This window comes from Ranitomeya variabilis, chromosome 4, assembly GCF_051348905.1.
Source record: "Ranitomeya variabilis isolate aRanVar5 chromosome 4, aRanVar5.hap1, whole genome shotgun sequence".
Lineage (NCBI taxonomy): Eukaryota > Metazoa > Chordata > Amphibia > Anura > Dendrobatidae > Ranitomeya > Ranitomeya variabilis.
In genome coordinates, this window is record NC_135235.1 from 335,881,359 (window position 1) to 335,908,953 (window position 27,595).

A 27,595-nucleotide genomic window follows, 5' to 3' on the forward strand; every position below is an offset into this window, starting at 1 on the left:
TAGCTGAACAAACCTCAACAGAGATTTTTCATTTCGCACCAAAATCCAAACAAAAAGCTTCAAGTCTGCTTACAACAAGCTTCTCATTCATTTAAATGAGAAAATACACCTATCATGCACATTGCATTTTTTTCTGGGAGTTAAAAAAAGAAGAGATTAAGTTTTGTGGAGTGTTTTCTCCACATAAATCACAAGAATATGCATGGCTGGTATTGCGGTTTTTATTTGCTTTTTGCAACGGAAACATGCCAGAAAACACCCTAACTACACCCAATATTAAGGAATATTCATAGAGTTTTTTTTTTTTTTTTTTTAAGTAACAAATCTGCTTTAAAATCAACATCAAGGAGAATTCAAAGTGAATTTTGAAACAGATCAGCTTCAAATCCATGTCAAAAATGTTTTGCGAACATAAAATACCTTATATGTAAGAACACTGATTCAGGCTAATGACAATCCTGTTACCAACAGATTTGAAGAGTTTTTTTATGGGGATTTTGCTGCTGAGTCCGAGCCTTCTTTGATGTGGATTTTTTTCCACAGAATCCGCATTAAAAATGTATGTGAATATTACTTTAGGGTAGAGAAAATTCCGCTCCAAAATCCACATATAAAAACGCTCCAAGTAATCTTTGAGTATGATTCCTAGTTTTTCAATGGGAAAATTAGATATAGTGCACATGGTTCTGTTTCTTTTCCCCCCCATGTTATATTTTCAGGATGATAAAAAAAGCAACATGTCAATACTTGAAGTATTTCTTTCTGAAACAAAGTTCCAAATTTAGCTACTGAATTAATTAGAAGCAGAAAATACAAAGAAACACAAAAACAGTGCAAAAAACAGCACTTTGGGCACGTATCAATGATGAGCTTTTGGTCAGTTTTCGACAATGCAGAATTTTTGCACCTTTTAGGCCTTGTGTACATGTTGAGCATCTGGTCAGTATTTTACCTCAGTATCTGTAAACCAAAACCAAGAGTGGGTGATAAATACAGAAGTGGTGAGGTGACGGGTTTCTATTATACTTTACCTCTGAGTGTTCCACTCCTGGTTTTGGCTTACAAATACGGAGGTAAAAAACTGACCAAATGCTAGATGTGTATTCAAGGGCTTAGGTACATTAGATTACTAGCGTTTTTAACATGCATTTTTATCTAGTTTTTGACGCTTTGTTTTTTGTCTCGTTGGTGTGTCATGCTTTAAATAAAGCTACTTTGTTTTTTAAACTTCCTGGTATTTGGCTTTGATAAAAAACTTTGACCTACCTAGGTGCGAATTACATGCATTTTTGCTGCGCCAATAACGCATTTGCGTTTTTTTTCCTGTGAATTTTCCGCATCTAATTCAAATCTATAGTGAAAATCCACACACAAAACTCAGTATGCCCACAAGAGAAATTGACATATTGCGAATTTTAAAAACGCTCCGCAGGTCAGTTTGCGCAGCGTAACATAAAAGCCAAGTGGACACGACATTTCTATAATTCCCATAGAAACTCTAAGGCGTTGCGTGTGTGATGCAGCAAAAACATATAGAGACAAAAACTCACCAAGAGCTCATCATGGGAACACAGCCTAAGGGTATGTGCACAGAGCATCGTTTTCAGGTGGATTTTGCCCAGAATCCACCTGACAAAGCACCCCATAAATAAACATAAAGCACAGCAATGTCCAAACCACAGTGTGCACATGTTCCATCCTCAGGCACGTCTTATCTTGGCAGGTGTGAAGGCATCTAAAAGATGCTGCATGTACATGACCTAACAAAAAAAGAACTAAACAAATGCCTAGGAGTTTTTATTCAGAATAATCTGTCAAAAAATTCACGCAAAATACTTTAAAAGTTTTCTGGGCCATTTTTGAACACTTTCTTTGTTTATGGGACAATCTTTGCTTCAATTCATTTAGTAGTCAAATATGAGGCGTTTTTTTCCAGAGACAAACACACACTGGGCAGAACAGGTTCTGAGGCAACCTTCTGAAGATGAGGGAGTGTCCTGCATTGGTCCTATTGTGATTAATGGATACCATGTATAATAACCTGTTCAGATGTCTTTTTTTGTTTTTTAGGATATGAGAAAAATCAGACTGTGTGAAACCAGCCAGGGGGTGATTTCAGCAGTCAGTGATTTTTCTCACTGATGCCACCTGCGCATTCTCTAGGATTCCATAAACTTGTATAGATAAATTTGATTTTGATGAAAAATAGACGTCTCTGTGACTTTTTGGGACCTTTCGGCCCGCAAACAGCCGTGCGTGCAGCCTCCCAGAACATATACCCATCACAGCCTATCTGTGAAATACACAGAATATGACCGTGACTCACAGATGTCTGAATGAGGCCTAAGGTGTATTCACATGCAGGAGATCATTTCTATAGATTTCAGTAAGAAAAAAAAAAAAATCACAGAATCCAGGTTTGCAAATCTTCATGGCCCCAACGTGACAAAGTGCTTACACCAATTCTAGAGTAAAACAGATTAAAAAGTCACAATATTTTTGCACACTGTGGGTTGCGCAAAAATGTGCAACTTTTGATATTTTCATGCCAGTTTGGGACACTTCCGTCAAAATGGGTGGCACAGGGGAGGAGTTGGCATGGGGCTTGGCCATACCCACCTGTCAAATTCAAAGGTGGCGGCATTTCTTACCTCAGAAATGGTACTCACCGAAGCAGCATTTCTGGCGAGGCACACGCCACTGAGAAGATGCGAGAAAATCATTAAGTCCACTTGTTAATGAATTCGGGGCATCTTACTCCTGCACACCCATCATTAATACTGGGGTCCGAAACACCAGGCTTAATAAATGGGGTCCCATATGCTTGCTTAATCCATCTCTGAATGAAGCTACTATGAGTTTTTCAAAAACATGGACTCCTGAAGCATATTGTCCCAGCAATCTACTTACACTAAGACAGGAGAGTGTGCAGAGATAACACAGGCCGCAGAGGGTGCAGGAGGTTCTTACCAGCCCAATAAAGTGGAAGCCGCTATAACGGAACAGGGAGTAGACTGAAGATAACAGTATATATATAAATATATATATATATATATATATATATATATCGTGGTGTTGCTGCGGTCCTCACAGGATCATTCTTCCTCTGACACAGCAGATTAAGCTACATCTTAGATCTCATAATGAGATGGATCTGGACCTGGCCCAAGAACAGGGCCACTCCTGCTGCAGATATGCTGCCAATTTCTCTAAGTGCTTTCTATTAATCATAATGGAAGCAAAACTTCTGCAGATAGCCTGCTGCTGCAGGCGGGTTACTTAAGTCTTCTGCTCACATAGCCATCACCTCTTATGTGCGTTTAGGCTACGTTCACATTTGCGTTGTGCGCCGCAGCGTCGGCGCCGCAACGCACAACGCAAACAAAAACGCAGCAAAACGCATGCACAACGCTGCGTTTTGCGCCGCATGCGTCCTTTTTTCATTGATTTTGGACGCAGCAAAAATGCAACTTGCTGCGTCCTCTGCGCCCGGACGCGGGCGCCGCAGGGACGCATGCGGCGCAAAACGCAAGTGCGACGCATGTCCATGCGCCCCCATGTTAAATATAGGGGCGCATGACGCATGCGGCGACGCTGCGGCGCCCGACGCTGCGGCGCAGACCGCAAATGTGAACGTAGACTTACATTGTCCAGAGACACCACTAAAAACCCCTTTTCAAAGTTGCAAGAAAATTTGAGAACGGAGGTTGTCATCTTTGGCGCGTGCAATGGTATTAGGTCTTTCACGCTTCCATCTTTTTCCTCCCGTTGAAATCCGTCGACTTTTGAAAAAACAGGATACAGCAAATTTTTGTGCTGGATCCTGTATTTCCCATAGACTTGTTAGTATAGAAGAATAGGAGACAAAAAAGCGCATATAGGGTCTTATCCTCAGGACTGCTCTTAGAGAATTATGAGAGAACTGCTCACCTGATGGTGCAAAGTAAAGGCGTGTAATTTGTCAGCTGCTGCAGATCCACAGGTCGGCGCTGCGACCTCTTAGAGACGTTATAATAGATGAATGTGGATAAAATCTGCGCTGCTGTGACAAATAATGAATCCAGATATAGTTGTAAGGTGTTCAGGTGGTTTATTCAACGCGTTTCGAAGCTCATGGCTTCTTCTTCAGGAAGTTTCCACACAAAGATATCATTGATATCAATGATATCTTTGTGTGGAAACTTCCTGAAGAAGAAGCCATGAGCTTCGAAACGCGTTGAATAAACCACCTGAACACCTTACAACTATATCTGGATTCATTATTTGTCACAGCAGCGCAGATTTTATCCACATTCATCTATTATAACGTCCATAGACTTGTTAGTGACGGATTGTGACGGATGGCCATCCGTTTCATCCGTCGTGCACTGGATCCGTCGGTAAATTGCTGTCCGTCGGGCGGAGAAAATGTTCAGAGGAATGTTTTTTCTGCACGTCGGAAAATCGTCTGCGACGGGTCCTGCACTGCCCATCGTCGGCTATAATGGAAGCCCATGGACGCAGGATCCGTTACTGACCATCAAAAACAGGAATCCAGTGACGTATCCCGTTTTTCTATTCTGAGCATGCCTGGAATGATTTACTAGTCAGGGGAATATATTCTCTTTCTCTTTCTCCGGAATTTTATACATTCAAATTCAGGCAGCGCCTCATTCGACGCATCCATCAGGAAACTGGATGCGTTACATCCGTTTTTCACTATTTTTAAGACATCCATCGATACGTCACCTCGACGCATTCTGACACCCACCTGCCGACGGAAGTGTGAAAGAAGCCTTACAAAACAGGGGTTGGGTGGAATAAAATAGTATATGCCACGCCAAAAGCACGATAGGAATTGCAGGGGTCAAAAACATTGGGGAAGATTTTTTTTTGTGCTTATTTTTTTTTTTAATTTGTGAATAGTAAAATTTGTTGCATTCAATCATAATTTAGGACTGGAACCCAATATTGGGTCATAGACAAGGCACGTTTATAAAACATCAATACAGGATAAAAGTTTGCTGCATGTATTCAATTTTATTCCATTTGTGCTGTCTCACAGAGCAGCGGTCCTCTGTCCTGACATCTTTTTTTGTAAGGCCCTTTCACACGTCTGTGTCTCCAGTACGTGTGGTGACAGTTTTGACACGTACCGGAGACACGTACACACATAGACCCATTCAAATGAATGGGTCTGTGCACATGTCAGTGTGTTTTCACGGACCGTGTGTCCGTGGGCATAACACGCTGACATTTCCATTTTATACAAAATAGCCCGCACACGTAGAACATCACACATCGGCACAGGGGAAGAAGCGCTACTGTAAGCGCTGTACGCCGCGTTATTAGCGGCAGCAGGTGTCGGATGATGGGGTTAAGAGTCCCAAAAGCCACCACCTGCTGTCGTTCGGACTTTAATATAACGCTCATCATTCTCCTCTGCTCACTGGCAGAGCAGGGGAGAATGATGAGAGCAAGCTTCAGCACCTTCCGCCGGGGAACAACGCTTACAGTAGCGCTTCTTCCCCTGCGGCTGTCCGTGTGGTACTGATGCGGCACACGTAGTACACACAGATATCTCCAGCACCGGAAATAAACGGACAAGTGAAACCGGCCAAAATGAAAGCTCAAATAAAAGGGGCTAAGCATTGCCACTTCAACAGGACTGACATCAGGTGAGCTTTATAGCGCTAAGGCCATGTTCACATGTTCAGTATTTGGTCAGTTTTTTACCTCAGTATTTGTAAGCCAAAACCAGGAGTGGGATAATCAGAAGAAAAGTATAATAGAAACACGTCACCACTTCTGGATTTATCACCCACTCCTGGTTTTGGCTTACATACAGGTCCTTCTCAAAAAATTAGCATATAGTGTTAAATTTCATTATTTACCATAATGTAATGATTACAATTAAACTTTCATATACTATAGATTCATTATCCACCAACTGAAATTTGTCAGGTCTTTTATTGTTTTAATACTGATGATTTTGGCATACAACTCCTGATAACCCAAAAAACCTGTCTCAATAAATTAGCATATTTCACCCGACCAATCAAATAAAAGTGTTTTTTAATACCAAACAAAAAAACCATCAAATAATAATGTTCAGTTATGCACTCAATACTTGGTCGGGAATCCTTTGGCAGAAATGACTGCTTCAATGCGGCGTGGCATGGAGGCAATCAGCCTGTGACACTGCTGAGATGTTATGGAGGCCCAGGATGCTTCAATAGCGGCCTTAAGCTCATCCAGAGTGTTGGGTCTTGCGTCTCTCAACTTTCTCTTCACAATATCCCACAGATTCTCTATGGGGTTCAGGTCAGGAGAGTTGGCAGGCCAATTGAGCACAGTAATACCATGGTCAGTAAACCATTTACCAGTGGTTTTGGCACTGTGAGCAGGTGCCAGGTCGTGCTGAAAAATGAAATCTTCATCTCCATAAAGCATTTCAGCCGATGGAAGCATGAAGTGCTCCAAAATCTCCTGATAGCTAGCTGCATTGACCCTGCCCTTGATGAAACACAGTGGACCAACACCAGCAGCTGACATGGCACCCCACACCATCACTGACTGTGGGTACTTGACACTGGACTTCAGGCATTTTGGCATTTCCTTCTCCCCAGTCTTCCTCCAGACTCTGGCACCTTGATTTCCGAATGACATGCAAAATTTGCTTTCATCAGAAAAAAGTACTTGGGACCACTTAGCAACAGTCCAGTGCTGCTTCTCTGTAGCCCAGGTCAGGCGCTTCTGCCGCTGTTCATGGTTCAAAAGTGGCTTTACCTGGGGAATGCGGCACCTGTAGCCCATTTCCTGCACACGCCTGTGCACGGTGGCTCTGGATGTTTCCACACCAGACTCAGTCCACTGCTTCCTCAGGTTCCGGTCACCTCTTCTCGTTGTACAGCGTTTTCTGCCACATTGTTTCCTTCCAACAGACTTACCATTGAGGTGCCTTGATACAGCACTCTGGGAACAGCCTATTTGTTGAGAAATTTCTTTCTGGGTCTTACCCTCTTGCTTGAGGGTGTCAATGATGGCCTTCTTGACATCTGTCAGGTCGCTAGTCTTACCCATGATGGGGGTTTTGAGTAATGAAGCAGGCAGGGAGTTTTTAAAAGCCTCAGGTATCTTTTGCATGTGTTTAGAGTTAATTAGTTCATTCAGAAGATTAGGGTAATAGGTCATTTAGAGAACCTTTTCTTGATATGCTAATTTATTGAGACAGGTTTTTTGGGTTATCAGGAGTTGTATGCCAAAATCATCAGTATTAAAACAATAAAAGACCTGACAAATTTCAGTTGGTGGATAATGAATCTATAGTATATGAAAGTTTAATTGTAATCATTACATTATGGTAAATAATGAAATTTAACACTATATGCTAATTTTTTGAGAAGGACCTGTATACTGAGGAAAAAACTCACCAAATACTCAATGTGTACATGTGGCCTTTAAGGCGGTTTCCACTACTGAAAGTCATCCTCTATCCATGTTGCCTACCCTCAAGGAACTCTCCTTAGCGATTTTCTGAGAAGGTCTGTGATGGAGTGGAGGTGTGCATGCTCAGCCTCTGATCCTTTCATTGTCTATGGGACCACAACAGACATTGAACAGAGCAGAATCTCTCAAGATCCAGAACCTTGTTCTCAAAATCTCTAGCAGTCTAGAAAGTGCATTATTGCCAATTGTAGAAATACCACTTTAAGACAGACTGCTCAAAAATAGGGAATGGCAGACCGGTGGATGTTCAAGTCCGTCAGGTTCTCCCGAACAGTACCCAAACCCCATTCAAGTGGATGGGAGGCCCAAACATCCGGTAGTTCCAACTCTGTCATCTTTAGGAAAGATAGGCTCTGACCAGCGGTAACCATACTGAAGGCCCCGCCGGTCACAACCACTGGGTATCGTGGACCAATGCGGGTTCCCACACCGTCACACAAAGGACAGCGTTTGAGCCAGTGGCTGTAACCGGCGGTGAAAAGGTTACAGCCCATCAGATGTTGTCTGACAACTACTACTCTCACCGTCGTGTGCCTGGTCTCACTGACAACAGAGAGAGCAGGCAACACTGATGAGAATATTCATCAGCTGGCGCCCGTGCACAGTAGGAAATATGTCAGCGAGATATATAATTAGTGCAGTGTGTGTATAGCTTACTACATATGTATTTAGATAATAAATAAAGAAATATAAGAAAAACTGGTGTGGGGCCCCCCTTATTTTTAATACAAAGCTGAGGGAAAGCAGACAGCTGGGGACTGGTGTTATTATTCTGGGAAGGGGGCAATAAACATGGAGCTTCCCAGGCTATTAATATCAGCTCACAGCTCTCTGCATAGCCTTTACTGGTTATTAAAAAGGGGGTCCTTCCTATTTTTAATGACCAGTAAAGTCTAAGCAGACAGCTGGTAGCTGACTTTAATAGACTGGGAAGAGGTTGTGGATATTGTTCCCCTCCCAGACTAATAACACCAGCCCACAGACACCCCATAAATGGGGCATCCATTAGATGCGCCAATTTTGGTGCTTAGCCTCAGCTCTTCCCGCTTGTCCTGGTGCGTTGGCAAGCGGGGTAATAGTTTTGGGGTTGATGTCAGCTGTGTAATGTCTGCTGACATCAAGCCCAGGGTTAGCAATGGAGAGGCATCTATCAGACACCCCCATTATTAACCCCGTGCCCAAAAGAAATAAACACACACACAGAAAAGTCCTTTAACTGTAAAAAGCACTCCAAGACAATTTCCCTCTTTTACTCATTAAGTTTAAAAAAGTAAAATAATCCAAAAGAGTCTGCCATAAATCTATTCCACGTCCCACGACGATCCCCAACTCTGCTACAATCGGCTGCCGTGCTGAGCGTTCACTGCATCTGGATGTAGCAGTCGAGGATCGATTTACGTTGGACCCCTTTAGATTATTTTATTTTTTTTAAAAGCAATAAATGGGTAAAAGAAGGTTGGGGAGTGCTTTTTACAATTAAAGGACTTTTCTCTGTATGCGTGTTTATTGCTTTTGAATACAGGGCTAGTAATGGGAGTGTCTTATAGACACCTTTCCATTAATAATCCCTTGACTTGATGTCAGCGAACATTACACAGCTGACATCAACCCCAAAATATTAGCCAGCTTGCCAGTGCTCCAGAGAAAGAGAGAAGAGACAGGCAAAGCACCAGAAATCGTGCATCTAATCTACGCCTTTTCTGGGGTGGCTGCGGACTGCTATTTTTAGGCTTTAGAGGGCCAAATATCCATGATCCTTCCATAGCACCATTGCTGTTATCAAAGATAAGGGGGAACAATAATTAAAAAATAAAAAACTCATGGACACCCCTCTATTTTTGATAACCAGCCAAGACAAATCAGACAGCTGAGTTTTGCAATTTTCAAACTTTGAATTTTTATGTACTTAAAATTAGAGAGTTAAGTCACCCAGATTAGTTAATAAATAAAATTTCCCACATGTCTACCTTACATCTGCATAAATTTTGAAACATAATTTTTTTTGGTTAGGAAGTTAGAAGGGTTAAAAGTTGACCAGTGATTTCTCATTTTTTTAAGGACAACATCGCATTTAGGCCGAGATCACACAGGCGAGAAACACGTCCGAGTCTCGCATGTTAATATCCAGCACTGCCGCCAGCACTCAGGGGCGGCAGCATAGCAATACATGGAGCCGCAGGCTCCGCTTCCGAGTGCCGGGTGCAGTGCCAGGTATTAACATGCAAGACTTGGCCGTGTTTTTCGCATGTGTGATCCCGGCCTTAAAGTGACTTTCACTGGCCTACATGCCAGAAAATACACAAAACTGACATCATTCTAAAAACTGCACAACTCAAGGTGCTCAAAACCACATTCAAGAAGTCTATCGACCCTTCAGGTGCTTCACAGGAATTAATGGAATGTGAAAAGAAAAAAATGAACATTTAATTTTTTTTTTCACAAAAATTTTAATTTAGAAACATTTTTTTATTTTTGTAAGGGTAAAAGGAAAAAATGGACCCAAAAATGTGTTGTGCAATGTCTGCTGAACATGCCGCTACCACATATGTGGGGGAAAACCACGGTTTGGGCACATGACAAAGATCGGAAGGGAAGAAGTGCCATTTGACTTTTTGAATGTAAAATTTGCTGGAATAATAAGCGGATGCCACATTGCGTTTGGAGAGCCCCAATGTGCCTAAACAGAGGAAACCGCTCACAATTGACACCCTTTTGGAAACTTATCTAGATGTGTGGGGAGTACCTCGAATCCCCAGTTGCTTCACAGAAGTTTATAACATTGAGCCAAAAAAAAAAAACACATTTTCTCCTCGAAAATGTCCTTTTAGCCCCAATTTTTTTTTTTACAAGGGTAACAGGAGAAAATTGACCCACAAATTTGATGTGCAATTTCTCCTGAGTACGCCGATTTCTTATATGTAGGGAAAAACTACTGTTGGGTGCACGGCAGGGTTCAGAAAGGATGAAGTGACGTTTTGCAACACAGGTTTTGATGAAATGTTGTGAGGGTGTCATGTCGTGTTCGGAGAGCCCCTGATGTGCCTAATCATTGGAAATCCCCCACAATGTACCCCATTTTTTGAAAGTAGACCCTCAAGGAATTTATCTAGATGTGTGGCGAGCACATTAAACCCCCAGGTGCTTCATAGAAGTTTATAACGTTGAGCCAAGAAAATAAAAAAATAAATTAATTTAAAAAAATTACATTTTTTCCACAAAAAATGTTTTTAGGCCCATTTTTTTTTTATTTTCACAAGAATAACAGGAGAAAATGGATGACAAAAATGGATGGGCAATTTCTCGTGAGTACAGCAATAAGCCATATGTGGTGGAAAACTACTTTTGAGACACAGTAGAAAGCTCAGAAGGGAAAAAGGGCCAAATTGAAGTTTAGCTTTTGCTGGACTGGTTTGAGGGGGAAATATCACATTGGCAGAGCCGCTGAAGTGCCAGAACAGCAGAACCCCCCATAAGCAACCCCATTTTACAAACTATAACTCTCAAATTCATTAAGGGGTGCAGTGATCAGATTGACACCACAGGTGGGTCACAGAATTTTATACCATTGGGCAGTGAAGAAAGAATAATTACCGTATATACTCGAGTATAAGCCGAGATTTTCAGCCCAAAAACATGGGCTGAAAGTGCCCCTCTTGGCTTATACTCGAATCATGGTCAGCGGGTGAGGGGGAGCGACGACTGTCAAATACTCACCTGCTCCCAGCGCGGTCCCTGCATGTCCCACGGTCTTCGGGCACAGCAGCTTCTTCCCTTGTGTTCAGCGGTCACGCGGTACCGCTCATTAAAGTAATGAATATGGACTCCACTCCCATAAGGGTGGAGCCGCATATTCATTACTGTAATGAGCGGTACCATGTAACCGCTCACTACAGGAAGAAGCTGCCGTGCCCGGAGACCGTGGGACATGCAGGGACCGCGGCGGGAGCAGGTGGGTATTTCATATTCACCTTTCCGCGTTCCACCGACGCTCTGTCTTCCCCGTCCTCTTGCTGTGACTGCTCAGGTCAGAGGACGCGATGACGTATTAGTGTGCGCGCCGCCCTCTGCCTGAACAGTCAGTGTGGAGAGACGGGACGCTGAGGAGCAGCGGGCAGCAACGAGAGGTGAGTATGTCATTTATTTTAGTGCAGCAGCAGCATTACATGTGGCACATTGTTATATGGGGCATCTATGGGGCCATAATGAACTGCATGGAGCATTATATGGGGCATCTATGGGGCCATAAAGAACTGCATGAAGCATTATATGGGGCATCTATGGAGCCATAATGAACTGCATGGAGCATTATATGGGGCATCTATGGGGCCATAAAGAACTGCATAGAGTATTATATGGGGCATCTATGGGGCCATAAAGAACTGCATGGAGCATTATATGGGGCATCTATGTGGCCATAAAGAACTGCATGGAGCATTATATGGGGCATCAATGGGGCCATAAAGAACTGCATGGAGCATTATAAGGGGCATATTTGTATATCGAGCATCTTATGGGGCCATAAACAAAACTGTATGGAGCATTATATGGGGCATATTTTAATATGGAGCATCTTATGGGGCCATAATGAACTGTATGGAGCATTATATGTGGCACATTGTTATATGAAGCATCTTATGGGGTCATAATAAACTGTATAGAGCATTATATGGGGCTCCTGATTCAATATGGATATTCAAATACACAACCTACTGATGTCTCAATTCATTTTACTTTTATTGGTATCTATTTTTATTTTTGACATTTATCGGTAGCTGCTGCATTTTCCACCCTAGGCTTATACTCGAGTCAATAAGTTTTCCCAGTTTTTTGTTGCAAAATTAGGGGCCTTGGCTTATACTCGGGTCGGCTTATACTCGAGTATATACGGTACATTTTTACCATAAAATTCTTATGAAAACATCTACAGAACATCCTGCATTGTACTGCTATACCCAATTTATAACAATTTTTTTTACAGTCATGTGCGGATTATACGTGTGTTTCCCCTGCGGATTTTCCGCATTAATGGAATTCTAGAAAAATCTGTACATAAAACTCCACGTAATTGCAAGAATAATTGTCATGTTGAGGATTTATTGTCATGTTGAGGATTTGAAACCCGTAAAGCAGCTACACTGAGTAAATATGCTCAGTGGGCATTAGATTTCTATACATACCATCCACTTTGCAGGAAATATAAGATACTGCGTTTTTTTGCAAAAATACAGTGTTAGGGTAAGTTCACACAGGGCGTTTTTGCTTCTTTTTTTTTCTGCAGCAAAAGCTGATCTTCTTGACAGGAACAAAGCTGCGTCAAAAACGCAGGTTTAGGTGCGTTTTTGGTGCGTTTTTTTTTCTCTTTGTCCATGCTAATATCCTTGGATTTTCAGCAGCAAAAACGCAGCAAATAATGAAACTTGTGCTTTTGCTGTGGTTTTTTTCAACACTCATTCAAGCTAAAACGCTGAAAGAAGTGACATGCTCTATGTCCAAAAAACGCAGCAAAGAACAAAATACTGACCAAGCAAAAAACCAATGTGTGTGCATGAGATTTCTGAAATCTCAAAGGCTTTGCTGGTACTGTAAAAAGCAGCAGAAAATTAGCATAAAAAAACGCAGCAAAAACGCCCTGTGTGAACTTACCCTAAGGCTGCTTTCACACATCAGTTTTTTGCCATCAGGCACAATCCGGCAAATTTTGAAAAAATGGGATCCGGCAAAAGTTGCCACCGGATCCGTTTTTTTCTCAAAGACTTGTATTAGCGACGGATGGCCTCACATTTCATCTGTCGAAAATTCATTTTCCAGCAGCCGGAAAAAACGGACAGAGGAACTTTTTTTGTCCGTCGAAAAAATAGACAGCGACGGATCCGTCGCCGTCTGTCGTTTGCTATAATGAAACCCTATGGCATCGGATATGTCAAATGATGGAATCCGGAGACGGATTCCGTTTTTTTTAAGTAAGCATGCGTTTTCCATTCTGTGGTCACTCGCTCTCCTAGCCTGAGGATCAGCTAGTCGGACGAGGCAAAAAAAAGGGATCCGTGGCATCAGTTTTTCACAATTTGCGACGAATCCGTTTTATACAAATTTGTCGGATTCAGCCTGACGGCAAAAAACTGATGTGTGAAAGTAGCCTTACAAACTCACGGTGAGAACTGAACCATAGCGCCTCTGCCATATAACTGACTCCAACACATTAACCCCTTCCCGACATTTGCAATATATGTACATCATGGTCGGCTCCATCTGCTGATGGAGCCGCCATACAGCTCCATCAGCAAAAAAATTTATAAAGTTACTAGATGGCAGCCCGATTCTAAAGAATCGGGAGTCTAGAATCCATATATACTTTATTTATTCAAATGTAAGAATAATACAATTAATAAATAATAGTAAGAAAGAACAAAAAATGGCTGCACTCACCAGCTCTTGACAATTCTTGACAGTACGGCACATTTCTGATTGGTCGCTCGCGGCAGGCGGCAACCAATCAGAAAAGTGCCGCGCACCACGAAGGCATATATCTTTGTCCACCCTGAGCGGGTGTAGGACGCTGGTGACGTCACTTATCTCCGGACATTATCTCCGGACAAAGCCACGGAAGTTGGCACAAATTGCCGGAAGTAGTATTCTAGGCAATTATATATTAGATTTTAATGTTATCAGTGTTTACCTTTGAACGTTTATATTGTATTGTCCTGTCACCAGCCATGTGTACGATTATCGGCCGAAAGCCTCTCTGGAACCAATAATCACCCCATGTAAAGGTATCTTTATAAGTTAAAGATTCAGAATACTATGACTTTTATCATATCCTGAACAGTCAAGTTTTTTATGAACCGTTAAGGTTTTCTGGTTGAAGTAAAAAAAACTGAGTGTTTACAGTTTGAAACCATAAAATGTTGAAAAATTATGTCATTCTTGAGTATATCACTCAATGGTGCTCATAAACGTGTCAAATTTGATCTATAATATACTTTAATATACGTTACTTTAATCTTTAATATACTTAAGAACAGGGCCCCAGACATCACACAGGGGGTCTGAAACACCGCACAGTGGTCCAAAATATCGCTGTGCTCTGCCTGGGGCCCCATATGCTGCCTGGGGCCCCTGTGCTCTGCCTGGGGCCCCTGTGCTCTGCCTGGGGCCCCTGTGCTCTGCCTGGGGCCCCTGTGCTCTGCCTGGGGACCCTGTGCTCTGCCTGGGGCCCCATATGCTGCCTGGGGCCCCTGTGCTCTGCCTGGGGCCCCATATGCTGCCTGGGGCCCCTGTGCTCTGCCTGGGGCCCCATAGGCTGCCTGGGGCCACTGTGCTCTACCTGGGACCACTGTGCTCTGCCTGGGGCCCCATATGCTGCCTGGGGCCCCTGTGTTCTGCCTGGGGCCCCTGTGCTCTGCCTGGGGCCCCATGTTCTGCCTGGGGCCACTGTGCTCTGCCTGGGGCCCCATATGCTGCCTGGGGCCCCTGTGCTATGCCTGGGGCCCCTGTGCTCTGCCTGGGACCACTGTGCTCTGCCTGGGGCCCCATATGCTGCCTGGGGCCCCTGTGCTATGCCTGGGGCCACTGTGCTCTGCCTGGGGCCCCATATGCTGCCTGGGGCCCCTGTGCTCTGCCTGGGGCCCCATATGCTGCCTGGGGCCCCTGTGCTCTGCCTGGGGCCCCATGTCCTGCCTGGGGCCCCTGTGCTCTGCCTGGGGCCACTGTGCTCTGCCTGGGGCCCCATGTTCTGCCTGGGGCCCCTGTGCTCTGCCTGGGACCACTGTGCTCTGCCTGGGGCCCCATATGCTGCCTGGGGCCCCTGTGCTCTGCCTGGGGCCACTGTGCTCTGCCTGGGGCCCCATATGCTGCCTGGGGCCCCATATGCTGCCTGGGGCCCCTGTGCTCTGCCTGGGGCCCCATATGCTGCCTGGGGCCCCTGTGCTCTGCCTGGGGCCCCTGTGCTCTGCCTGGGGCCCCATATGCTGCCTGGGGCCCCTGTGCTCTGCCTGGGGCCCCTGTGCTCTGCCTGGGGCCCCATGTTCTGCCTGGGGCCCCTGTGCTCTGCCTGGGGCCCCTGTGCTCTGCCTGGGGCCCCATATGCTGCCTGGGGCCCCTGTGCTCTGCCTGGGGCCCCTGTGCTCTGCCTGGGGCCCCATGTTCTGCCTGGGGCCCCTGTGCTCTGCCTGGGGCCCCTGTGCTCTGCCTGGGGCCCCATATGCTGCCTGGGGCCCCTGTGCTCTGCCTGGGGCCCCATATGCTGCCTGGGGCCCCTGTGCTCTGCCTGGGGCCCCTGTGCTCTGCCTGGGGCCCCATATGCTGCCTGGGGCCCCTGTGCTCTGCCTGGGGCCCCTGTGCTCTGCCTGGGGCCCCATGTTCTGCCTGGGGCCCCTGTGCTCTGCCTGGGGCCACTGTGCTCTGCCTGGGGCCCCATATGCTGCCTGGGGCCCCTGTGCTCTGCCTGGGGCCACTGTGCTCTGCCTGGGGCCCCATAGGCTGCCTGGGGCCCCTGTGCTCTGCCTGGGACCACTGTGCTCTGCCTGGGGCCCCATATGCTGCCTGGGGCCCCTGTGCTCTGCCTGGGGCCACTGTGCTCTGCCTGGGGCCCCATATGCTGCCTGGGGCCCCTGTGCTCTGCCTGGGTGTAGGACACTGGTGACGTCACTTATCTCCGGACATTAGCTCCGGACATTATCTCCGGACATTAGCTCCGGACAAAGCCACGGAAGTTGGCACAAATTGCAGGAAGTAGTATTCTAGGCAATTATATATTAGATGGGCATTTCCTGAAGGAAATACATGGTGCTTGAACAGCGCTACCAGCTTTACAGCAGCACTTTTCACACACGGGACTGGGGGGCGTGCTTACTTTTGCACCCGGGGCCGGGGGCGCGCTTACTTTTGCACCCGGGGGCGCACTTACTTTTGCACCCGGGGCGCACTTACTTTTGCACCCGGGGGCGCACTTACTTTTGCACCCGGGGGCGCACTTACTTTTGCACCCGGGGGCGCACTTACTTTTGCACCCGGGGGCGCACTTACTTTTGCACCCGGGGGCGCACTTACTTTTGCACCCGGGGGCGCACTTACTTTTGCACCCGGGGGCGCACTTACTTTTGGGGCCGCACTTACTTTTGGTGGGCGGGGCACCTCGGCCTCCGATTTGGTTGGTGGGGACCCTCGGCCTCCGATTTGGTGGGCGGGGACCCTCGGCCTCCGATTTGGTGGGCGGGGACCCTTGGCCTCCGATTTGGTGGGCGGGGACCCTCGGCCTCCGATTTGGTGGGCGGGGACCCTCGGCCTCCGATTTGGTGGGCGGGGACCCTCGGCCTCCGATTTGGTGGGCGGGGACCCTCGGCCTCCGATTTGGTGGGCGGGGACCCTCGGCCTCCGATTTGGTGGGCGGGGACCCTCGGCCTTCCATTTGGTGGGTGGGGACCCTCGGCCTCCGATTTGGTGGGCGGGGACCCTCGGCCTCCGATTTAGTGGGCGGGGACCCTCGGCCTCCGATTTGGTGGGCGGGGCCCCTCGGCCTCCGATGTGGTGGTCGGGGCCCCTCGGCCTCCGCTTTGGTGGGCGGGGCCGGTCCCCTCGGCCTCCGCTTTGGTGGGCGGGGCCGCTCGGCCTTCGATTTGGTGGGCGGGGCTCCTCGGCCTCCAATTTGGTTGGCGGGGCCCCTCGGCCTCCGATTTGGTGTGTGCTCTGCCTGGGGCCCCTGTGCTCTGCCTGGGGCCCCATGTTCTGCCTGGGGCCCCTGTGCTCTGCCTGGGGCCACTGTGCTCTGCCTGGGTGTAGGACACTGGTGACGTCACTTATCTCCGGACATTAGCTCCGGACATTAGCTCCGGACATTAGCTCCGGACAAAGCCACGGAAGTTGGCACAAATTGCAGGAAGTAGTATTCTAGGCAATTATATATTAGATAGATCTCCGAATAAAGCGATGCAAACTAAATAATTTTTTCTATAAAATACTTTTTATTGTGTAAAGGCACCAACACATAAAAAATATATAAATGTGGTATTCCTGTAATTGTACTGACCCGAAGAATAAAGCTGCCTTATCAATTTTACCAAATGAGGAACGGCATAAAAAAAAATAAACAAAAAACAAAAAACAACTCCTAATTTCCTGGTGTATGTTCAATCTGCCTCCCAAAAATCGGCATAGAAAGTGATCACAAAAAGGTCATGTGTCTGAAAATAATACGAATAAAAAGGTCAACTCGGCCCACACAAAAAACAAGCCCTCACATGACTGTCGGCACAAATAAAGAAAAAATATAGCTATCTAAATATGGCAATGCAAAAAAATTGTTTTTTGCAATAAAAATCGTCTTTTCCTGTGTGTGACAGCTGAAACATTAAAACCCAATATAAATCTAGTATCCCTGTAATTGCACCGACCTAAAGAATAAAATCGTCTAATCACTTATACCACACAAGGAACAGCATAAAAAAGAAATAAAACCAATTATTCACCTGCTGTTGATTTGTTCATTCTGCCTCCCAAAGATCGTAGTAAGGCTCAGCTCACATTTATCCTGCACTATACGCTGAAGCTTACACAAGGTTTCCATATAAATCTCTAAAATACGTGATTCAGATGGAATCCCTGGCAGAAGATTCCCTATAATGTGGCAGATAGAGGCACTGTTGATGCCATAGGACCTGTTATCCGGCGATGTCCATCTTTATAGGCGTAAATAAAAGCGCGGTTCACCACAGTTTTGTGCACTTCTGAAAAGAAGGACAACAATGAACAGAGGCCAGACGGAGTCCAGAGTAACTCATTATAATGACTGAATCCCTGAGGGGGGTCTCATCTAAATCACGTCACTCAAATATTTAGATGGAACTCCGATATACATTGGGGGAAATAAGGATTTGATCACTTGATGATTTTATAAGTTTGCCCACTGACAAAGAAAAGTCTATAATTTTAAGGGTAGGTTAATTTTAACATTGAGAGATAGAATATCAAAAATTACATCCAGAAAATCACATTGTATAAATTATATAAATTTATTTGCGTTTTACAGTGAGAAATAAGTATTTGATAACTCTAGCAAACAAGATTTAATACTTGGTGGTAAAAGCCTTGCTGGCAAGCACAGCAGTCATGTTTTTTGTAGCTGATGATGAGGTTTGCGCACATGTCAGGAGGAATTTTGGTCCCCTCCTCTTTGTAGATCTCCTCCAAATCATTAAGATTTTGAGGCTGTCACTTGGAAACTCGGAGCTTCAACTCCCTCCATAAGTTTGCTATGGGATTAAGGTCTGGAGACTGGCTAGGTCACTCCATGACCTTAATGTGCTTCTTCTTGAGCCACTCCTTTGTTGCCTTGGCTGTATGTTTTGGTCATTCTCTTCCTCCAAACACGGCGAGTTGAGTTAATGACAAAGACCTCAGTTTTTGTCTCATCTGACCACAGCACCTTCTCCCAATCACTCGCAGAATCATCCAGGTGTTCATTGGCAAACTTCAGACGGGCCTGCACATGTGCCTTCTTGAGCAGGGGGACCTTGCGGGCACTGCAGGATTTTAAACCTTTACGGCGTAATGTGTTACCAATGGTTTTCTTGCTGACTATGGTCCCAGCTGCCTTGAGATCAATAACAAGTTCCCCTCATTTAGTTTTAGTCTGATCTCTCACCTTCCTCATGATCAAGGATACCCCACGAGGTGAGATTTTGCATGGTGCTCCAGATCAATGTTGATTGAGTCATTTAGTATTTCTTCCATTTTCTTACTATTGCACCAACAGTTGTCTCCTTCTCACCCAGCGTCTTACTTATGGTTTTGGAGCCCATTCCAGCTTTGTGCAGGTCTATGATCTTGTCCCTGACATCCTTATAAAGCTCTTTGGTCTTGTCCATGTTGCAGAGGTTAGAGTCTGACTGATTATAAAAGACTCCTGTCCACAGACTCAATTAAAGGTCACTATGTAAGGGTATGTGCACACGTCCGGATTTCTTGCAGAAATTTCCTGAAGAAAACCGGAAATTTTCTGCAAGAAATCCGCATTTTTTTTTTGCGTTTTTTTTCCGGTTTTTTTCAGCATTCTGCAAGCGTAATTAGCTTGCAGAATGCTAAAGTTTTCCAAGCGACCTGTAGCATCGCTTGGAAAACTGACTGACAGGTTGGTCACACTTGTCAAACATACTGTTTGACAAGTGTGACCAACTTTTTACTATAGATGCTGCTTATGCAGCATCTATAGTAAAAGATAGAATGTTTAAAAATAATAAAAAAAATAAAAAAAATGCTTATACTCACCTGCAGACCTCAGCGGCGTCCGTTCCGTATAGATGGTGTGTGCGTGCAGGACCTTCCATGACGTCGCGGTCACGTGAGCGGTCACATGACCGGTCTCGACCAATCACAGGACCGTGACGTCATCGCAGGTCCTTCACCGCACACCAGCTACAGGAACCGAAGCGGCAGCATGCACCTGAGAGGCGGGAAGACATCGAAGGTGAGTATATCACTATTTTTTATTTTAATTCTTTTTTTTTACCACTTATATGGTGCCCAGTCCGTGGAGGAGAGTCTCCTCTCCTCCACCCTGGGTACCAACCGCACATAATCTGCTTACTTCCCGCATGGTGTGCACAGCCCCGTGCGGGAAGTAAGCAAATCAATGGACTCCTAGGTGTGCGGAATCCCCGAAATTCCGCATTTTTAATGAACATGTTGCTTTTTTTTCCGCGATGCGATTTTTTTCGCGGAAAAAATCGCAACATTTGCACAAAAAATGCGGAATACACTGTAAATAATAGGAGGCATAGGTTAGCGTTTTTTTCGCGTTTTTATAGCGAAAAAACGCGAAAAAAACGCGAAAAATCCTGAACGTGTGCACATGGCCTAAGACAGCCATCTTCAGTGCAGGTAACGAGTTGATTAGGAGCGTCTTAACTGGTCTGTAGGAGCCAGAACTCTTAATGGTTGGAATGGAATTGATAATTCTCACTGCAAAAGGCAAATACATTTATACAATGTGAATTTCTGGATCTTATTTTTGATATTCCATCTCTCAATGTTAAAATTAACCTACCCGTAAAATTATAGACTGTTCATGTCTTTGTCAGTGGGCAAACTGACAAAATCAGCAAGGGATCAAATACTTATTTCCCCCACTTTAAGTGTTCAGCGTAGAGCGCCGGATAAACGTGAACCCAAATGTTATGTAAAGTGTTCCTAACAAAAGCTTCAATCAATCCACACAATAAAGCAAGTCCCCACTCAGGTCCATCATCTGTCAATGGAAATATAGGGGGGCTTCCATGTTACTGGTAGTACAAAGGCTCTGGAAAAGCGCTATGCCCCCCAAAAGAAATTCAGCAAATTCTGCACTCTCAAATCCAAATGCCTCTCTCCGTTCTGAGCCACAGTGTGCCTAAACCACATTTAGCGTCCATGTTTGGCATTCCTGTAGTAATGAGAGCCCGCCTTATCTACGGGTGCGTGTCTCCAGAAGCATGAGCTGGGCATAATGTACTTGTCAGGACTCTGAACATTTTTTATTACCTTTTGTGCATTATTACCCTTTTCCAAGATGGCGTCTTTGGTCTCATGTGCACTGTGTCTTCCTGCTATAAAACTCCACCCCAGCCTTCAGTCTGTGCTAGAGTATTCTGCCTTGCATCCAGCTCCTGACTCTGGTGACTCCCTGGCTATATACCTGCTCCTGTGAACCTGTGTGGTGATCCTGCTACTCTGCTCTGAGTTCCTACTGCATACACCAGTTTCCAGTAATCGTCCTTCATCTGCTGCTCGTGTTTACTTCCATCTGCATTTACTGGACATGTAAGCTGTTGCTGCTCTGCAAAAACCTAAGACTATTACCCAGGCCTCCCTGGTTGAGCTAAGATATTATTTAAACTGCCTTAGGCTATGTGCACACTTTGCGGCGTCCTCTGCGGGTTCTCCCGCAGCGGATTTGATAAATCTGCAGGGCAAAACCGCTGCGGTTATCCCTGCAGATTTATCGCGGTTTGTTTTGCGGTTTCCGCTGCGGGTTTACTCCTATACTATTGATGCTGCATATTCAGCATCAATAGTAATGGTAAAAATAATAAAAATTGGTTATATACTCAACCTCTGACGTCCCGATCTCCTCGGCACTGCACATGGCGGTCCGTTTCCAAAGATGCTGTGCCGAGAAGGACCTTCGGGGCGTCACGGTCATGTGACCGTGACGTCACGGTCATGTGACCGCGACGTCATCTCAGGCCCTGCTCGCACAGCAACCCAGACCGGACGGCCGCGTGCAGCGCTGAGAGGTGAGTATATCATTATTTTTTATTTTAATTCTTTTTTTTACACACAAATATGGTTCCCAAGGCCTGGAGGAGAGTCTCCTCTCCTCCACCCCGGGTACCATCTGCACATTATCCGCTTACTTCCCGCATCGTGGGCACAGCCCCATGCGGGAAGTAAGCGGTTCAATGCATTCCTATGTGTGCAGAATCGCAGCGATTCTGCACAAAGAAGTGACATGCTGCGGGTTGTAAACCGCTGCGTTTCTGCGCGGTTTTTCCCGCAGCATGTGCACAGCGGTTTGCGGTTTCCATAGGGTTTACATGTAAATGTAAACGCAATGGAAACTGCTGCGGAGCCGCAGCATCAAAATCGCCGCGGATCCGCGGTAAAACCGGCAAAGTGTGAACATGGCCTTATAAGCATAGCTATCTGTGTTTGGACTAAAACAAGGACTTATTCGTGTCAAGTATCCTCAAGAATAATTGTGCTTCATAGACTTTCTGCCTGATTGCATTTTCCTCTGAAGTGTCCTATAGACTGCTAAGCTGCGTTTAATATTTACACCAAGTGTTGTGGACTTGAGTTTCTCTCTGCACCAGTTTGAATCACCATGTGATAATATAGAACCACTTTACCACTTATAAAACTGTGTCCTGTAGTTGTCTTGTTCCACGCAAAGAGTCTCCTGAGTTATCCCCTATAATTATTACAGTACTGGTCACTACAGCGGCAGTTTGCAATTTTCATTCAGCAACATTAACTGTAGCTTGTTTCTGGAAAATACCCATGGAGTAAAAATTGGTAACTTATTATGGGGTTCTGTTGCTCTGGCACCTCAGGGGCTCTGCCAATGTGGTTTTCTCACACCATTGCAGCAAAATTTGAACTCCAATACGGTGCTTCTTCCCTTCTGAGCTTTACACTGTGCCTCAAAAAAAATAGTTTTTGACAACACATGGAGAACTGACGTACACAGGAGAAATTGCACAACACATTTTGAGGTCAATTTTACTGCTATCCTTGTGAAAATGAAGAAAAATTGGGCCATAACATTTTTGTGGGAAAAATATTTTTTCATTTTTACAGATTTATGTTGTAAAATTCTGTGAAGCACCTGTGGGTTCAAGGTGCTCCCCACATATCTAAATAAATTCCTTTTGGGGTCACTTGTGGGGATTTTCCTTTGTTTAGGCGCATCAGGGGCTCTCCAAACTAGACATGACACCCGCAGACCATTCTATCAAAGGTCAGTGTTCCAAAATGTCACTCCTTACTTTCTGAGCCCTGTAGTGCGCCCAAACAAAAGTTCCCCCCCCCCACATATTGGGAATCTGCGTGCTCAGGAGAAATTGCACAACAAATTTTGGGTTTCATTTTCTCATATTGCCCTTGTGAAAATGTAAAACTTGGGGTTTAAAGAACATTTTTGTGGAAAAAATGTGATTTTTTTTTTTTTATTTTCATGGCCCAACATTACAAACTTCTGTGAATCACCTAGTGCTCACAACACAAAGTTCAGTGAGGGGTCTAGTTTCCAACATGGTATCACTTGTGGGGGGTTTCCACTGTTTAGGCACATCAGGGGCTCTGCAAATGCCACATGGTGTCCGCTAGTTATTCCAGCTAATTTTGCATTCCAAATGTCAAATGGCGCTCCTTCCCTTCCAAGCTCCGACGTGCGCCCAAGCAGTGCCCCCCCCCCCCCCCCCCACTCCACTCATATGGAGTATTGGCATGCTCAGGAGAGATTGCACACCACATTTGGGGGTCTATTTTCTACTATTATCCTTGTGAAAATTGAAAAATTTGGGTTTAAAGGAAAATCATTGTGAAAAAAAGTTAAATGTTCATTTTTTCCTTCCACATTGCTTTAGTTCTCATGAAGCACCTGAAGGGTTAATAAACTTCTTGAATGTGGTTTTGAGCACCTTGAGGGGTGCCGTTTTTAGAATGGTGTCACACTTGGGTGTTTTCTTAGATATAGACCTCTCAAAGTGACTTCAAATGTGAGGTGGTCCCTAAAAATATTGTTTTGTAATTTTTCTTGGAAAAATGAGAAATCGCTGGTCAACTATTAACCCTTCTAACTTCTGAACAAAAAAAATTGGGTTCCAAAATTGTGCTGATGTAAAGTAGACATGTGGGAAATGTTATTTATTAACTATTTTGAGTGACATATCTCTGTGGATTCAGGGCACAAAGATTAGAAGTTTGAAAAATTACAAAAAATGTTGTCAAATTTCTGTTATATATAGAAGAAATGTTCCCGCTGTCATGAAGTACAGTATGTGAGGAGAAAACAGTGTCGGATCAGCGTCATCCGGTGAGGCGTCCAGAGCGGTCACCTCATAAAGGGACAGTGGTCAGAATTGTAATATGTGGCCGGGTCATGAAGGTGAAACCAGGCGTGGGGGGGAAGGGGTTAATATGCTATGGTCCGGGGTCGCCCGCACAGGGGCGTCTGAGTATTTTGGGGTCACACCTGAAGGGCACATGGCGGCTCTGACCCCTCACACATGATAATAACACACAGCCTGTGCGCCAGGTGACACCGTCCTCTCTGCTGCAGGGACGAGTGCGGCTCCTCGGACGTGGCTCACACATCCCGGGCAATGAGGAGAAAAAGTTCCCGAGAAACTTCACACACAGAAGGTCGCAGTCACCCCGGGGGGAGTTATCCATTAACCCGCTGCCTCCCAGCAGCCACTGCTGTGTGACATAATTACCAGTGCAGCCGCCGTCCTCCACTTCCGTGTGATCAGTGCCCGCACTGCCCGGCTTCCCTGCTCCCCGGCGGCCACCACGTCCACAGGCTGCACGGGCTCTCACTTCCTGAGTGCTCAGCGCTGTCATAAATCTACTGGTTACGGGCAAGTGCGCAGAGCAAAGGGAGGCGGGAGAGGGGAAACTAAAAACAGCGCGGCAGGGCTCACTAGGAGGCTTATAAGATAGGAACATTCACTGCAGTGAAATGGCAGCCATAGCAAAGCATCCTGACTGTGACAAGCGACGTTAGTGTCCTGAGGCCCCAGACACCATTACCGACAGCTGATAGCCTCAGCTGAGAGACCCGGGCCTAGTGTCATGGCTGCTGCTCTGTATACTGTTCCATCTGAAGCCTAAACTACTTACAATGAAACACTGGCCACGTCCCCAACCAGGGGTCCAGCTGCTGTAGCCAGAGGCAGTCTGAGGTGGCGCCCCCCATCCGTGTCCAAATAACACCACTGTCCAAAAATAGATGAGAGCCGAGGAGCGAGCCGTAACCAGGGAGACACCGCGGAGGGGCCTAGGTGTGCACTAGTGGCCCCCATGCAGCAGTAATGTCACCGTTACCGATACCGCCTCATACAGCAGTAATGTCACCGTTACCGATACCGCCCCATACAGCAGTAATGTCACCCTTACTGATACTGCCTCATACAGCAGTAATGTCACCGTTACCGATACAGCCTCATACAGCAGTAATGTCACCGTTACCGATACCGCCCCATACAGCAGTAATGTCACCCTTACTGATACTGCCTCATACAGCAGTAATGTCACCCTTACCGATACCGCTTCATACAGCAGCAATGTCACCCTTACCGATACCGCCTCATACAGCAGTAATGTCACCCTTACCGATACTGCCTCATACAGCAGTAATGTCACCCTTACCGATACCGCCTCATACAGCAGTAATGTCACCCTTACCGATACCGCCTCATACAGCAGTAATGTCACCCTTACCGATACCACTTCATAGAGCAGTAATGTCACCCTTACTGATATACCGCCTCATACAGCAGTAATTTCACCCTTACTGATTGTCACGATATTGTATGAAATATCATATAAGTTTAGTTTCTCTTGCCAGCATGCTGTGGGCTAAGCCCCCCTTCTTGGTGTGATTCTGCAACAGCTTTTATGGCTGGTAGCTGCAAATTCCTGACTTTCAGCTCCAAAGCCCCTCATACCCCTCGCCAAGGTATTTACGACCAGCATCCCTGCAGTGGAAAGTGACCAGCTTAAACTGGTAGAGAAGCTTCCAGAATCCATGAAAGTCCTTTGTTCTGTTTTTGTAAGATATTAGGCAAACCATTTAAGTTAGGAACCGGAAAATATATATTCTTAAAGTCCATCAGAGCATCTATCCATCACTCTAAACACGGGCTTCTAACTCCATCTGGTAAAGAAGTAGGGATTTCTCTGTAATTAGGCATCACACATAGGACATATTTGATCTCTTTAGAATGCCAACGTTAATATGAGATGAATGCTGGGTTTGTTATGACTATGACATGTTTTGTAGCAGAGTTATAGACATTAGACAAATTTAAAGTTGAATTACTCAGACTGAAGAGAGAGGAGGGTCTGGATAAGCCAGCCCATTCTGTGATGTCACAGGCTGCAGGTTATAAGTTTCTGGCAGGCTTCCAGCAGGCAGTTCAGTTAGTTTTTTTTACCTGAAGAGCCCTGAGCAAGTCCTAATGCCCTGGGACGTATGGGAACTCCACTAGCCTGGTTGCCTGCATTGCTCTGAGAACATGTGAGTGTTATCTTTTCTCCTTTAATCCTTTTATGTTATAATTACCTTGTACATATTTGCAATTGTCTCTTTTTGTAACATCTTTGTAAAATATTTTGATAAAGCACTGCCTAAACTTTATGGAGTATAATAATTAATACTAGATTCATTCTCCTGCTCTAAAACGTACCCTGTCTCTTGAAGGGAATTACGCTACTGTGTTGGGTTAGCTTCGGACCCGTTTAATCGAAGCTGGTGGCAGCTTACCGTGTGCAGGCCTTTGGGTGTTGTAACGACTGCGGCGTTGATAATTATTGTTCCTGCCTGAATGGGAGTAGTTCATTTTGTCGCTGCAGCGTGCCCAATAGCCAGTACATAGCAGGCAGCCGTTCTGGCGACTAATTACCCTAGGTGCAGTACCTAATCTGACCTGACAGTAAGGGGGGCGCCAGAGAGCTGCAAGGTTTAAGTCGAACTGTAAGCGGGATATTCATAGATCCCTGCAGTTCATGGTATATTGAAGAGCAGTGGGATACCTAAAATAAGCCCCTGCTGTAAACTAAGAGGTCAATAGCCTTGTGTGTGTTTTTTTTATCACATTGTAGCAGTGGAGGGATAACTAAGATAAGCCCCCTGCACATGTGATAGCCGTCTGTTGGCCTAAAGTCACCCCGATCCGTGACGTAGGGGTGACGGTCACGGGGTGAATCGTGACAAATTGGCGGCAAGGCGGTGGGATATTAGAGCATTAGTGATTTGGTTTGAGCAATCATTCCTCTCACTAAAAACTTGCAGAAAGTTCTTGCGAGGACTCTGTGCAAATAAGTTGGGAGAACGAACTCAGTGTTTATTAGTCTTGAGACAATTGTGTGTACTGGTAATTATCCCCTCCCTTTCTCTTCGTTTTTCTATCCTCTCTTTTATTTGGCAACCATGGTTGTGCTGGGAGAAACCTTTTATGAGCAGCAGACCAGAGACACCCTTGTTGCCTTATGCAAGTCACAGCACATTGACTTTGCAGGCAAAAACAAAAGCCAACTGTTGTGAATTCTGCTCTTGGGTTCCCTCCGGTGATTGTTAATAGTAATGCAGTTGTCCCTGGGTTGCAATCCTGGGCAGGTGTCCCTGCTGATTGCAGCTCTGACTGGGATATTTAGGTGTGCAGGATTCATTAGCCCTTGCCAGTTGTCCATTGTTCTTGGAGGTTTTCCATCTCTGTCTGGTTCCTCCTGCCCTGCTGCCAAATCAGCTAAGATAAGTGTCTGGTTTTGTTTCTGCAGCACACATGCTGTGTGCTTTACAATTCAGTACTATTCAATGTTTTTTCTTGTCCAGCTTGGACTGTGTTTG

At 45.5% G+C, this 27,595-nt stretch overlaps 1 protein-coding gene across 4 annotated transcripts in view; it reads right to left on the reverse strand.

Annotated features, from left to right (window-relative positions):
- NLRX1 (NLR family member X1) overlaps positions 1–24,969 on the reverse strand; it is a 78,195-nt gene extending 53,226 nt beyond the window's left edge. Inside the window, exon 1 of one of the 4 annotated variants that reach the window (XM_077250580.1) lies at positions 24,868–24,969. The gene's annotated coding sequence lies outside the window, so the exon portion shown is untranslated. Of the gene's footprint in view, positions 1–2,970; positions 3,048–24,461; positions 24,838–24,867 lie in introns of those variants that run through there. The other 3 variants (XM_077250578.1, XM_077250579.1, XM_077250582.1) reach the window with 3 other exon arrangements.
- Between the last annotated feature and the right edge of the window lie 2,626 nt (positions 24,970–27,595).